This window comes from Callithrix jacchus, chromosome 6 (genome assembly GCF_049354715.1).
Source record: "Callithrix jacchus isolate 240 chromosome 6, calJac240_pri, whole genome shotgun sequence".
NCBI classification, from domain to species: domain Eukaryota; kingdom Metazoa; phylum Chordata; class Mammalia; order Primates; family Cebidae; genus Callithrix; species Callithrix jacchus.
The window spans coordinates 152,179,140-152,193,094 of NC_133507.1; the positions used below are offsets into that span (position 1 = coordinate 152,179,140).

At 45.2% G+C, this 13,955-nt stretch overlaps 1 protein-coding gene across 7 annotated transcripts in view; it reads left to right on the forward strand.

The window, feature by feature from the left end:
- The first annotated feature begins 4,451 nt into the window (after positions 1–4,451).
- The window catches only part of CAB39 (calcium binding protein 39), a 103,157-nt gene continuing 93,653 nt past the window's right edge, over positions 4,452–13,955 (forward strand). For 6 of the 7 annotated variants that reach the window (XM_078328801.1, XM_078328800.1, XM_078328797.1 and 3 more), the window contains exon 1: positions 4,452–4,837. The gene's annotated coding sequence lies outside the window, so the exon portion shown is untranslated. Of the gene's footprint in view, positions 5,411–13,955 lie in introns of all 7 variants that reach the window. The other variant, XM_078328799.1, reaches the window with a different exon arrangement.

Below are 13,955 nucleotides of genomic sequence, written 5' to 3' on the forward strand. Positions count from 1 at the left end.
CTGGTCCTTTACACCTGCTCCTCCCAACTCGAACTTCCAACACCTCCTCCCTCTCTGTACTGAGCAAATAAATGAATGACTGTTCTTCCTGTTTCCCTGAGAAAATGGAAGCCCTCAGAAGGGACTGTCTGCAAGTTCCAGGAATCTCATCTGCCTGGCTCCCTGCCTCATGCCCACATTCTCTGCCTGGCCTCCTGGTACCGTGACCTCACCTGCCTTGCTCCTATCCAAGGTCACACCTTCCAGTGCACCCTGTCTTTCCCTTCTCACTCTTCTCACTCACTCAGGGACAGCTCTCCAGAAAACACCCCACGACCCGCATCATCACATTTTCCCTCTCTACTGAATCATTCCCACCACATTTAAGCACACTGGAAGAGCTTCCAATCCAAAACCAAAACAAAATGAAATAAAACCAAACATTTGCTTGGACCCCACATTCCCTCCAGCCACCACGCCATTTCTCTGCTCCTCATTAGAAACAAAACTTTATGAAAATGCTGTCTACACCAACGGTCTCTCTTTCTAGAGCCCCATTCTTTCTAGCGACTTTCTAGGTCTTGTCTGTCCATCTTTCTTTCCTTCTTTCCTTCCTTCCTTTCTCTCCTCTCGCTCTCCTCCTCTTTCTTTTTTTGAGACAGAGCTGTGCTCTGTAGCTCAGGCTGGAGTATAATGGCACAATCTCAGCTCACTGCAACCTCTGCCTCCCGGGTTCAAGTGATTCTCCTGCCTCAGCTTCCCAAGTAGCTGGGATAAGAGGTGCATACTACCATGGCTGGCTACTTTTTTGTATTTGGTAGAGACAGGGTTTCGCAATGTTGGTCAGTCGGTCTCGAACGCCTGACCTCAGGTGATCCACCTGCCTCCGCCTCCCAAAGTGCTGGGAGTAGAGACATGAGCGACCATGTCCAGCCAGTCTTATTCTTTCTAAAGACCACTCCAATCAGGTCTTGCCACTTACCTCTCCACCAAAACAGCTCTTACCAAGGAGTGGCCTCGCTGGAGCTGAGACCAATGACCAATAGTAACCTTACTTAACTATAAGCCGCATTTGGCAGCAGAGATCCATCCTCCCCACTGAAAGGTGTCCCCAGTCTTCCAGCAGATGGCTTCCTTCCTGCCTGCCTGCCTTCCTTCCTTATTTTTTTTATTTTTTGAGACATAGTCTCAATCTGTCACCCAGGCTGGAGGGCAGTGGTGTGATCTTGGCTCACTGCAATTCCACCTCCCTCGTTCAAGTGATTCTCTGCCTCAGCCTCCTGAGTAGCTGGGATTACAGGTGTGCACAACCATGCCCCACTAATTTTTGCATTTTTAGTGTTGATGAGGTTTCACCACATTGGACAGGCTGGTCTCAACCTCCTGGCCTCAAGTGATCCACCTGCCTCTGCCTCTCAAGGTGCTGGGATTTTAGGCATGAGCCACCACTCCTGGCCGGATTTTCCTGGATATCTTCCTACCACACTGACTCCTCCTTCTCAGGGTTCTTTGCTGGTTCCTAATCATTCCCTGACCTGTCACTGTTGGGGAACTGGACTTAGCACGAACACTCACTTCCTAAAGAATCTCACTGTCCAGAGGTTTTACCTACTCTGAGAACTGCCAAAATTCTGTCTCTGGCCCAGACTTCTCCTCTGAACTTTCTTTCTTTCTTTCTTTCTTTCTTTTTTTTTTTTTTTTTGAGACAGTGTCTTGCTCTGTCGCCCAGGCCTGAGGGCAATGGCAAGCTCTCCACTCAACGCAACCTCCACCTGCCGGGTTCAAGCAATTCTCCTGCCTCAGCCTCCCAAGTAGCTGGGATTACAGTGCACACCACCATGGCTGGTTAATTTTTGTATTTTTAAGTAGAGACGGGGTGTCACCATGTTGGTCAAGCTGGTCTCGAACCCCTGACCTCATGATCTGCCCGCCTCAGCCTCCCAAAGTGCTGGGATTACAGGCGTGAGCCACTGCACCCAGCTTCCTCTGAACTTGGGTGTCCAACAGGCAGCTCAAACTTTATATGTCTCTAAATAAATTCCTAAATTCCTTCCTTCACATCTGTTTCTGCTTAAATTTTCCCCATATCACCAAATTGTATCTTCCAGTTGCTTGAGGAAAAAAAAAAAAATTAGAAATCAGGAAAATCCTTTTAGCTTTTTTTGTTGTTGTTCCTTGAGTCAGGGTCTTACTCTGTGGCCCAGGCTGGAGTGACAGTGGCACAGTCACAGCTCACTGGAGCCTTGACTCTCCAGACTTAAGTGATCCTCCCACCTCGGACTCTTAAGTAGTTGGGACTACAGGCACATGCCACCATGCCTGGCTAATTTTTATTTTTTCCAAAGATAGGGGTCTCACTATGTTGCCCAGACTAGTCTCCAACTCCTGGCCTCAAGTGATCCTCCCGCCTTGGCCTCCCAAAGTGTTGGTGAGCCACTTTTATTATTATTATTAATTATTATTGAGACTGAGTCTCGCTCTATTGCCCAGCTTGGAGTGCAGTGGTGCAATCTCAGCTCACTGCAATCTCTGCCTCCGAAGTTCAAGCAATTCTCATGACTCAGTCTCCTGAGTAGCTGGGATTACAGGTGCCCTCCACCATGCCCGGCTAGGTTTTGTATTTTTAGTAGAGACAGTGTTTCACTATGTTGGCCGGGTTGATGGGGAACTCCTGACCTCAAATGATCCTCCCACCTCTGCCTCCCAAAGTGTTGGGATTACAGACATAAGCCACCTTTTAAATGTGTCTAGAGGTGACCCATTTTACTCTTCTACTGCCACCACCCAGAACCGAGCGTTATCTTCTGGCTGGCTGATTTCAGTAGCCTTCTCGCTGGTCCCCCTGCTGAAACCCCCAGGCCTTTCCGACTGGTCCTCATACCACAGCCACAGGGATCCTTCTGAAATGTCAGTCGATGTCCATTCTCTGCTCAAAACCCTTCAAATTGCTTCCCAACTCCTTGAGAGTAAAAACAGGAAGGCCTAACTTTGGTCTCTAGGGCCCCACTCCTTCCTTATCTCCTGCCCTCTCTGGGTCCTCAAGACAGCACATTCTGGCTTCAGGGCCTTGGTCCTTCGGGTCCCTCTGCCGTTCCATACAGAAAGCTCCCAGGCCCTCTCTCTCCAGGAAGCCGATCCCTGGAGGAGCACTGCAAATAACAACAGGCTGCCTTCTCTCTTCACTTCATCCAGTGGTGTTTTTCTCCAGGGCACTTAAAACTGTCCAGTATTGGGCCAGGCACAGTGGCTCACGCCCGTAATCCCAGCACATTGGGAGGTCGAGACAGGCGGATCGCCTGAGGTCAGGAGTTCGAGACCAGCCTGACCAACACGAAGAAACCCCGTCTCTACTAAAAATACAAAAAATTAGCTGGGCACGGTGGCGTGTGCCTGTAATCCCAGCTACTCGGGAGGCTGAGGCAGGAGAATTGCCTGAACCCAGGAGGTGGAGGTTGCAGTGAGCCGAGATCGCGCCATTGCACTCCAGCCTGGGTAACAAGAGCGAAACTCCGTCTCAAAAAAAAAAAAAAAAATACAAAAATTAGCAGAGCGTAGTGACAGGTGCCTGTAATACCAGCTACCGGGGAGGCGGAGGCAGGAGAATCGCTTCAACTCGGCAGGCGGAGGTTGCAGTGAGCACTCCAGCATGGGCAACAGAGCGAGCCTCTGTCTCAAAAAACAAAACAAAACAAAACCCACAAAAAAACCTGTCCAGTATTATAGATATTAAGGTTTATTAGTCAATTATTTGTCAACTGTTTGTGCCAGGAGCAGAGACTGTTTCGATCACTGCCCCACCCCCTAGCATACAGGAGGTGCTTAAAAAAATAGCTCAATTACACATTAATAACAAAGAAACAAAAGTACACACATAAGGCATTTGTATGTGCCAGTTTTCACTGTCAGAGCTTTGTAATGCACTGTCCCGTTCATTCTCAGGTGCCCGTGGGAGGAACCACTATATTATTACACTTTTTTTTTAATGTGTGAGGAAATCCAGGCATAGGGACGTGAAACAGCCCACAGATAGCAAATGGTGGAGAATAATTTAAATCCAGGTTGCTGATTTAAATAGGAACGTTCCCATTAATCTGGAACGTTCCGGCACTTTCTATGCTGTGTCCCCCTAGATGCTAAAATGATCTGATCGCAAATAAGACAGAATCGGTCTACACAAAGTGGGCTGCGGGCCTTTCGCAGAAATAAGCTTGAAGAGTTGAGGAAGCGGTCGTTGAAAGTGAGCGTGCGATTCCCGTAGGAAGCGCGCTCAGGCGGAGAAGGGGCTGAGCCCCGCCTTGGAAGCCGCAGCTGAGGAAGAGGAACTGCGGACTCGGCTTCTGCTTTTCTCTGCGGCCCCTCCCGCTGGGGCCTGGTGTCAACTCTCAGCGCACTGAGTCCGCCGGCCGCTCGGGGGCGCCCGAGGCGGAAGGGGGCGTTGCGGCGCCGCCCGACGTCGCGTCCTCGGCGGCTGCGCAGTGCGCACGTCAAAGCCGGGCTCGGGCCGCGAGTGGGGCGCGGGGATCGGGGAGCGGCGCGGCCTGGGAGACACAGAACCTTCAGGCGCCGGGGCGGGGGCATAGGCGAAGACTAAGGCGGCGTCGAGTCCCGCAGCAGCAGCCGCAGCCCGAGTGAGAGCAGCACCGCGGCAGCCGCCGCGGGAGCCCCTGGGCCGCCGTCCGCCCGTGCAGCCGCCGCCGCGGGAGCCCGTCGCCTGAAGCAGGAGCGGGCGGAAGACAACGGAGGGGCCCAGCGTCCGAGCCACGCCGCGGGGACTGAACGAGCAGCCCGAGGCGGCGGCAGCCGAGGACGGGGACGGCGACGACGCGGAGGCAGAGAAGGGAACGCCCAGCCCAGCCCCGTGAGTGACCCCCGGCCCGGCCCTGCTCGTGGCGCGGACGCCCGCCCAGCTTCCGCCTGCCCCGCCGGGCCCTCACCGGCTCCGGGGCTGCCTCCATTTTCTCTGGTGGCGGCGGCCTCAGCCCGGCTTGGCCCCGGAGCCCGCGGGAGCAGCCGGGCTCGGCCTGCCCTCCCCGCCCGCCTCAGCCCGGGTCCCTCGCTGAGACGCTCCCCTTGCTTTCGCCGGCGCGGGGCGCCCGGGGGCCTGCGGTCCAGGCGCTCCTGCCGCCCCCTCTGTGGTTCTCAGGCCGGGTTGGCGGCGCGGGGCGGCCCGGGCCGGAGTCGGGAGGGCGGGGAAGTGCGGGCCGGGCCAACTGTCACCGGCAGCACCCAGGCTCCAGCGTCTCGCTCCCGCCCCTGGTAAACTTCCTGTTGTCGGGAGGCGGATACCAGCTTTGTGATCAGTTCAGGGAAATGCCTAACTGATTTCTCGTTAGGATTTGTGCGGTCGGAGCGTTCTCGAGTGCAATGGAACCATCCCGAGCGCGGACTGCGTGCAGACGCAGTAGTCGGCCCGCGCCGGAGGGATTCAAAGGTGAAGCCAGCCCCTGTCCCCTCCCCCGAGGAGCTGAGGCTCTGGTGTGGGAGATAAGACGCGTACACAAATAACTGCGATACCGGGAAGGAGGTGATAAGTCCTGTGAAAGAAGGACAGAGAGCTAGAAGGGCACCCGGCGGAACCGAACCGATCACTTCTGCCTAGCAGAAACCTGGAAGGCTTCCTAGGCGGGGGGTGCCGAGTAGGGTCTTGAAGGCCTGATGAGATTTAGGAAAGGAGGGTTGCAGAAGAGTGTGGAAGGGCAGCAAAAACGAGAAGACAAAGCCTAGAAATCATGGATCATTCCGTTTGTTTGCATAGTGCAGGGGCGGGGGGTATTGGGCTAAAGAGGTATTTTGGGGCCAGATCCTTGAATGCTGTAGAGGAGCTATTTGAGCAGCATTCTAAGAGAAACTTAGAGCTCATTTCTCAGTGACTCATAAGCCCGGAAATGTAGGCTAGGGGATATTAAAGGCGCTCTTGTGAAAGAAGAGAGAAGGAAGCCCAGTCAGGAGTTGACATTCTGTGCCTTGAATGTAATGCAGTTGAGATCGATTTTGACAGCTTCCCAGATATTCCCATGCCCAGGCTAAGCAAAGTACTTTTGCAGAAAGCCTCATTAGATGTCAGGCTCTGAAGAGATAATGGAAAGGTGTATATAAAATAAGCTCATTTCATACAGAAGGTTTTTTTGTGCGTTCGCTAACGCTAAAATGCATAAAAACTTCTTGCACTTTGTATTAAGTGTCTGCTCTTTGGAATTACCAAACTAAACCTACATTCTTTGAGGTGGCTTTTGTGTAAAATAACATAAATTGATGATTTTTTAAAAAATCAAATGGTTATTAATATTCTGATACAGAAAGCGGGACAAAGACCTTTTTGTAGAAAGGGTAAGGCTTTCTTTATTCGTTTTTATTTTTTATTAATTATGAACTCTTTATAGTAGAGGCAGAAGTGAAAGTATTTAGACCTATTTTGTGCTTTCTTCAAATTGCTAGCAAGTAATTAGCAGTTGTATTTGAAATCTAGACTCTGTGATCTGTGAAAGCAGCTTAGGGCCTGTGTTTTGTAAGCATGCGTTTGTTGTTTGCCTGTATGACAAGTGAATGCCACCTTTTTTGCAGTTTAAAAATTTTCCGCTTTTCGAAATAATACCTGATCTTTGTCAAAGCTTGCAAAATTCAGGGAGTACTAGAAAATCTTTAAAACATTGTCTTTAATCTTACCACTCAGATTTGGTTACTGTGAACATTTTTGCATGTTTCCTTTCCAGTCTTTTTCTGTGTATTTTTTCTCTGCATAATGAAATACATTGTATGCATATAATACACATCTCTTATTAAGCTTTTCTTGTCATTAAATACCTTTATATAAAAATATTTTTACTCAACAATGGAAGTCTTCTAAGTGTGTTATGTTTTTCTGACAAAGTTGTATTTTTTTTTTTTTTTACCTCAGATGAAGTGCAGTAGTTACACTTAATAACTACTGCTGTGGACAGAACTTTTTTCTAAAGGCTACTTATTTGATATTTATTTAGAGACCGTCTTGCTCTGTCACCCAGGCTGGAGGGCAGTGGCACAATCTCAGCTCACTACACCCTCCGCCTCCTGGATTCAGGCAGTTCTCCTGCCTCAGCCTCCTGAGTAGCTGGGATTACAGGCATGCGCCACCACACGCGAGCAATTTTTGTATTTTTAGTAGAGATGGGGTTTCTCCATGTTGGCCATTCTGATCTCAAACTCCTGACCTTGCGATCTGCCCACCCTGGCCTCCCAAAGTGCTGGGATTACAGACATGAGCCACTGTGCCCGGCCCTTGAAGTATGTTTATTACTTTCTCTGTAAGATTTGGTTCCTCTTGCTTGTTGAATAAAGTTTTTATTACTTGGCAGGATGTGTGTTATCATACTGTCTCCCACAGACGGTGATGAGCGCCTCCTCCCACCCCCCACTTCACTCCTGAAAAATAGTCTCTATACTAGGCCCATTCGCATAGGTTAACTATTTTTTGAACGTAACATCACAAAGATTCAGGCTGGATAGAAGTATAGAATATTTCATGAAATGATTTGCTACTGTAACAAATGGGTAGTATTTGCTTTTTTGGTTTGTTTTCTTTTTCTTTTTTATTTTTTTAGAGATGGGGTTTCTCCATGTTGGTCAGGCTGATCTCAAATTGCCTACCTCAGGTGATCCACCTCCTCAATCTCCCAAAGTGTGTTTTGTATTTTGAGACAGGTTCTTGCTCTCTCACTCAGGCTGGAGTGCAGTGGTGTGAACATGGCTCACTGCAACCTCAACCTCCTGGGATCAAGCCGTCCTCCCACCTCAGCCTCCCCTGTAGATGGGACCACAGGCTCCCACCACTACATCTGGCTCAGCTAATTTTTATATTTTTTGTAGAGACAGGGTCTTGCCATGTTGCCCAAGCTGGGCTTAAGTAATCCTACTGTCTTGGCGTCCCAAAGTGCAGGGATTACAGGTGGGAGCCACCACACCTGCCTGGCTGTTTGTTTTTTAATTTCAAGGCAGCTTACTTTCCTTCATTAACATTTTAGACTTCAGGTTCTTGCATTAAGTCAGTTTTTTCCCATGTATTTTACGTTCTAAGGTGTATTAAGAAGATTTCTGTTTCATCATATATAAAGTGAGATGCTGAGTAAGGCTGTGTACATTTCCTAAAGTTAATATCAAAGAATTGCTGAGAAAGTCCAGTGTAAGTATGGGGTTGGGTAACTTGATTTTATTTGAATATTTGTATATTGCAAATGTGTATGTCACACAGGGTCTTTATTACTTTGGAATATTTACTAAAGTTTTCTGTTTTGATCAACTTTTGTAGGATTGTAGGTTTCTTTAATTAACTGCCGTACTTTCCCAAGAGGCTTTTTCCCAGATTGATGACTAATCTCTCACAGTTTAGCCATTTGCCAGGAAAATACACAAATCCAACCTCCCCAACCCCACCCTCCAAAAATAAAATTCAGCAGTAGGACAGAATTTTATTTCAGGTATTGTCTTTTGGTTATCTTTCTGGTGTTTCTATTCCAGCTGTATTTTATTTTTTAATTAAAAAAAATTTTAAATTAGATGGCGTCTTGCTCTGTTGCCCATGCTGGTCTTGAACTCCTGGGCTTATGCCATCCTCCTGTCCCAGCCTTCTAAAGCAACTGAGATTATAGACGTGAGCCACTACACCAGACTCCAACTCTATTTTAAAAGTTCAGGGCAAGCAGGGTAGCCCATTCCTATAATCCCAGTGCTTTGGGAGGCCAAGGTGGGAGGTTTGCTTGAGACCAAGAGTTGGAGGCCAACCTGAGCAACATTGCAAGACCCCATATCTACAAAAATAAATTAACTGGGCATGGTGGAGTGTGCCTGTAGTCCTAGCTACTCAAGAGGCTGAGGAGGGATTGCCTAAGCCTAGGAATTTGCAGCTGCAGTGAGCTATGATCCCTGCATTCCAGCCTGAGTGACAGAGCGATTCTGTGTCTCAGAAAATGTCTGTATAAAATAAAAATAATAAAAATAAAAATTTTCCTCTTTTTCATTGTTCCTTTTAATTGGGCATTTGATGTTATGAGTGTCTTCATGTGTTACAGAAATAGGACTATGGAAGATGGATTAATATGGATAACAGAAAAACTTTGGTAAACTTTTTTTTTTTTTTTGGCAAACTTTGTTGTGTGATAGAATTGTGGGAAAAACAGATCAAATCTCTGAATCTCTAGGTTAAATTACTTGGAACTTGTTATTTAATTATTGAGGTGTAAAGATCTGGCACTATGAGAGCAAGTAACTAAAATTGCATCGAGATTTAGTCACCAGTCTATCTTTTGGCCATACTGTGAGAAGACTTGTATTAGAGCCACCTTTAATTAAAGAAGGGATTGAGCTGTGTGAGAGTTCTTACATTGTGTGCTCTTAATAACTATCCGACCAGACCCTAACCACCACTATTTAAAAAATTCTCCTGCAAGGGGGTCTTGCAGTGAAAGAGATTGGGCTCGACACCACTAATCTCTGCTTTTATCAGTCCAGAGTATGGGGATGGAGCATAGAGAAGCAATTATTTCTGCCATCACCATTTGTAGAGTGGACCAGTCTGTGAATAAAAAATGATGAGTGTTCTGCTTGTTTCTCCGGCCCTCCAAGGATTATGCGAAGAGTTACTGCGGGCCTAGGTGGCAGATCATAGACTGGTGGCAATGAAGTCAGGTTAACAGCTTGTCGCCATCTGTATTTTTCGGGGTGTGTGTTGTAGTCCTTAGTTGTGCCATTTCTGTCTCACTGAGCTTCCCAGTCCCACTGTGCTTTTAACTTTTAAAACAGAAGGGGTGAGGGGACAGCAGAATTGTGGTTTATAGCAGCTGTGATGTTAAGCCTGCAGAGGAAGGAAGAATGGCATGCAGAGAATTGCAAGCGGTCATTCGGGTGTGAAGTGGCTCCAAAGAAGGGAGGTAAATCCTGCCTTGGCCATTTATGTTGACCATATCCAGTGCATACCTATGTGTATGATCTTTAATAGCTTTTGCCTTGGTACTTAGTATATAGTGTTATAAGTTATAGATTGTGTTTGCTTGTTTATGTGTGTGTTTGTATGCATATTTTTAAAGGCTGAGAAAATCTAGTTAGCCATTATTTGGTGGTAGTTTGGTTTTATATAGTAATTGTTCTTTGGGAGCATTATCCAGCAAAAATTGTTGAGGACCAAGGAAGTATGATACTGTTAAAAACATCACACACTTTATTTTGATAATATGTTTGTCTGAGAAACAAAATACACCTTGTGTAGTTTGATCTTAAGTTCCTACTTTGTGACCTTGTCTAATGAACTGTAGCTTGCTCTTTACAGGGGCCATGGGCTCTATAACCTTAAATAAGCAAGTTCCTTCTGTCTGGCTTGGATTCCTTGGATGATAATAATAATAGACCATATCTGAGACGGTTGTCAGATGATTAAATGAGTCGCTACATCTGACATGCTGCCGTGTATCAAATGCCTAGACATAATAAGTTTTGTGATGCTGGTGATAGGTTTTTCCAAGTGGAAGAAACTTTAGAATTTCAGAAACAATCTAAGCAGAATGGTTCTTTCTGCAGGTGGGAACACAGGCAGAGTTTAGTTCACTTTGAGCTGTAACAGGTGGAGCTTTCTGCAAAGTGAATTCTCTTTCCTAGGGCTATACGGCTTATTAGCCACAGGACTAAAGCTGCTTCTGTTCATTCTTTGTCCAGTTTACTTGGATTAAGTTTCATACTTTATGCAGTAATGTCTTCTTCAGACCTTTTCACTAACATTTACAAATGTTGTATTTAAAATATATTAAATGTTCTTAGGCATATATTTCTTTTTTTAAGGTTTAATATACTAATATAATATTTGTGATGTAGCTGGCAAGTTTTTTGGGAGGAGTGTATGAAATAGAAATAGACAAACGAGAGATGAACCAAATTAGTTAGGTTGGGGGAACAAATTACCATTTAGGTCTAAATGTTGGGGAAACCTCTTAGTATTGTCCCCAGCATCATTATTGATGGGAAATCAAAGGAGGGGTTTGTCCAGGATCACACAAACATTGCATAGTTGAGCCAGGATTTGAACCCAGATCTGCCTCACTTCAAAATATGTGCTCCCTGAAACAGAATATGAATCCCTCATATTAAGTAATTTTATTTTCCTTGCTGAGCCTTTTTATATTCGTATTTTGGAATGAAAGTTTATAAATAGATCCTAATTCAGATTTTAATAGATTTTCAAACAGTAATCACATGTTATAATCTAAAAGAGATGGTTTATTATAAATGCTTTAGTTGTATAGTCATAATTTGATAGGTGGCTTATAGTTTAGTTAGGCAGGTAGATAGTATTTAATTTCCACATTATTTTTGTAGGGAAGATGGGAGGCCTGTGTTACAGTGGGAAACACAAAAGCCTGGCAATCAAAAGATCTGGGCTGGGTCCTGACTCCAGGACTAATTATGACTAATTATGTTGTCACTCTGGACAAATAACTCCATCTCTCTGGGCTTCAGTCATCCCATTATTGTATCAAGGGACCCAGGTTGAAAACCCCTGCAGATCTCTTGCACTTATTTTTGGTGATTTGTATGTGGGCTTCTGACTTGCCTTTTTCTCCTGCACTAGTTCCCTCCCCTTTTGCTGGTGGTCTTGGAGTCTGTCTGAGCACTTGATAGCATGTGACTGTGCTTTAACCTTTTTCTCCCAGTTGGTCAGATGCCTAGTGTTCTTTCACAGTACCAAAGTTCTCTGCTTAGGATAATGAGAATAACATCAAAATGTGTATTTTCAAATTTTCTACCTTTGTGCTTATGAATAAATAACTAAATGTTTTATGGTCGTAAAAGTACGAGCTTAGTAAGTCAGGCTATTGATTAACAAATTCTCAAACCTGACATCATTTTCATTGTCACAACTGTTGTAAAGTTCTGTGAGCTATGTGTTTTAGGGGAAGGAACAACATTAACCAAAGGCAATGAGTGGGAAAGAAAGGACCAAAAATGTAGAATTAAATTTGGGTATGTAAAGAACATGCTTTGGCTGTAGTTGGCGTTAATCCCCTACCTATGTAAATGTGGCTTGCTGGCTTGGTTCACAGGGTTCTTTGCAGCTTAGGATTCTATCACTAGTAAGAGATGAGGGTGATATTCAGCACCCATTAGCATTCATATGGCCTCAAATGTCTATTTCTAATTTGGTCCACAAGCAGGTTTTTTTTTTTTTTCTTTTCTTTTCAAAGTGGAGTCTTGCTGTCTTGCCTGGACTGGAGTGCAGTGGTGCGATCTCAGCTCACTTCAACCTCCACCTCCCAGGTTCAAGCAATTCTCCCACCTCAGCCTCCCAAGTAGCTAGGATTACAGGCACACACCACCACACGCAGCTAATTTTTTGTATTTTTAGTAGGGACAGGGTTTCACCATGTTGGCCAGGCTGGTCTCAAACTCCTGACCTCGTGATCCACCTGCCTAGGCCTCCCAGTGTGCTGGGATTACAGGCATGAGTCACCACGTCCGGCTTAAGCAGTTTTTAATGCCCATTCTTCTGGGTACTATTCTAAAGGCTGGGCCTCAAGGAATTCAGTAAACAGGTTTTTTCCTGCTTTGATGGCATGTTATTAGCCAGTGGGTTCATTTACTTTTGGATTCTATAGCAGAGAGACAGAAACTCAGGCCATTAACATGATCCATTTAGATGCGTTTTGGCTCCCCCTCTCTAGTTTTCAGTGTGGTTTCATTGCTGTTTAATATTGGTGGGTTATAAGTTTTTTTTATATGTATGTAAGTTTTCTCTCTCTAAATTGTAATTTATTTGAATAGGTAATTTTTGTTTTTTGCCTTTTAAAATTTATCTTTTCTCCTCTCTTCCCCACCTCATGTTTTCAGAGTATAGTAATAAATTCTTTCTATAAATATTAAATGATACAGCTATATGGTAGTGTGAGAAAACTTTTGCAGCTGGCATGGTGGCTCATGCCTGTAACCCCAGCACTTTGGGAGGCCAAGGTAGGCAGATCACCTAAGGTCAGGATTTCAAGACCAGGCTGGCCAATGTGGCGAAATCCCATCTCTACTAAAAATACAAAATTTAGCTGGGCATAGTGGCAGATACCTGTAATCCCAGCTACTTAGAAGGCTTCAGCAGGAGAATTGCTAGCACCGGGATAGCAGAGGTTACAGTGAGCCAAGATTGTGCCACTGCACTCCAGCCTGGGAAACAGAGGGAAACTCCATCTCAAAAAGAAAAGAAAAAGAAAATTTACTTAACAGAGATGAAATGCTTAACCAAAATATAATTTTTTTCTATTTATTTTTTAATCTCAGCTGTATTTGTGCTTATTTGAAGGTGATTAAGTATGATCATTGAAGGTTATGAGGATCCCCTTTTCCCAGATGAGTTCCACATTAAGTGATGTTTCCCAAATTGCGTTTTGTAGAATGCCGGTCTTAGAGAGATTAGTTGTTGGTAGGAGAGGTTCCAGAGCGAGATTATAACTTGGGGAAACTGGGTTAACATAGTCAAACAGATTTTTATTTTTGTTGGTGATTGTGTTACTGTTTTTCTGCAGAGCTCCTCAGAGTTTTAGTAGTGTGTGTTGGCAAATTGAGAAATGCTGCACATTATATTTCCTTCCTTCAAGTTTATTTGGTCAAAAGAATTCTCCTCCCCCCCCAGGGAGGTACCCACACACATCTTGAAGAAAGGTTCTAGTGGAACACAGTTTGAGAAACCCTTGTATTTGCATACTTATTAGTATGGCATTCAAAGCATTTAGTTACTGATTGGGATGATGCTTTTTTTTATCAGAGTTGGAATTCAGCTAAGATTGTAGTGGCTTTTGAGCCTTTTTTGTTTTTTTTTTTATACTGCAGCCTGCAGTGAGAAATTATATTTTTGATCAGTGACCCAACGTATACACTCTCAAAACTGAAAAAGAAATTTCATGTAACAGTACTTAGGTCATATTTCTTATGACGCATTCTAGTACTCTCTATTTTATCTCTTAATGCTTTTTATG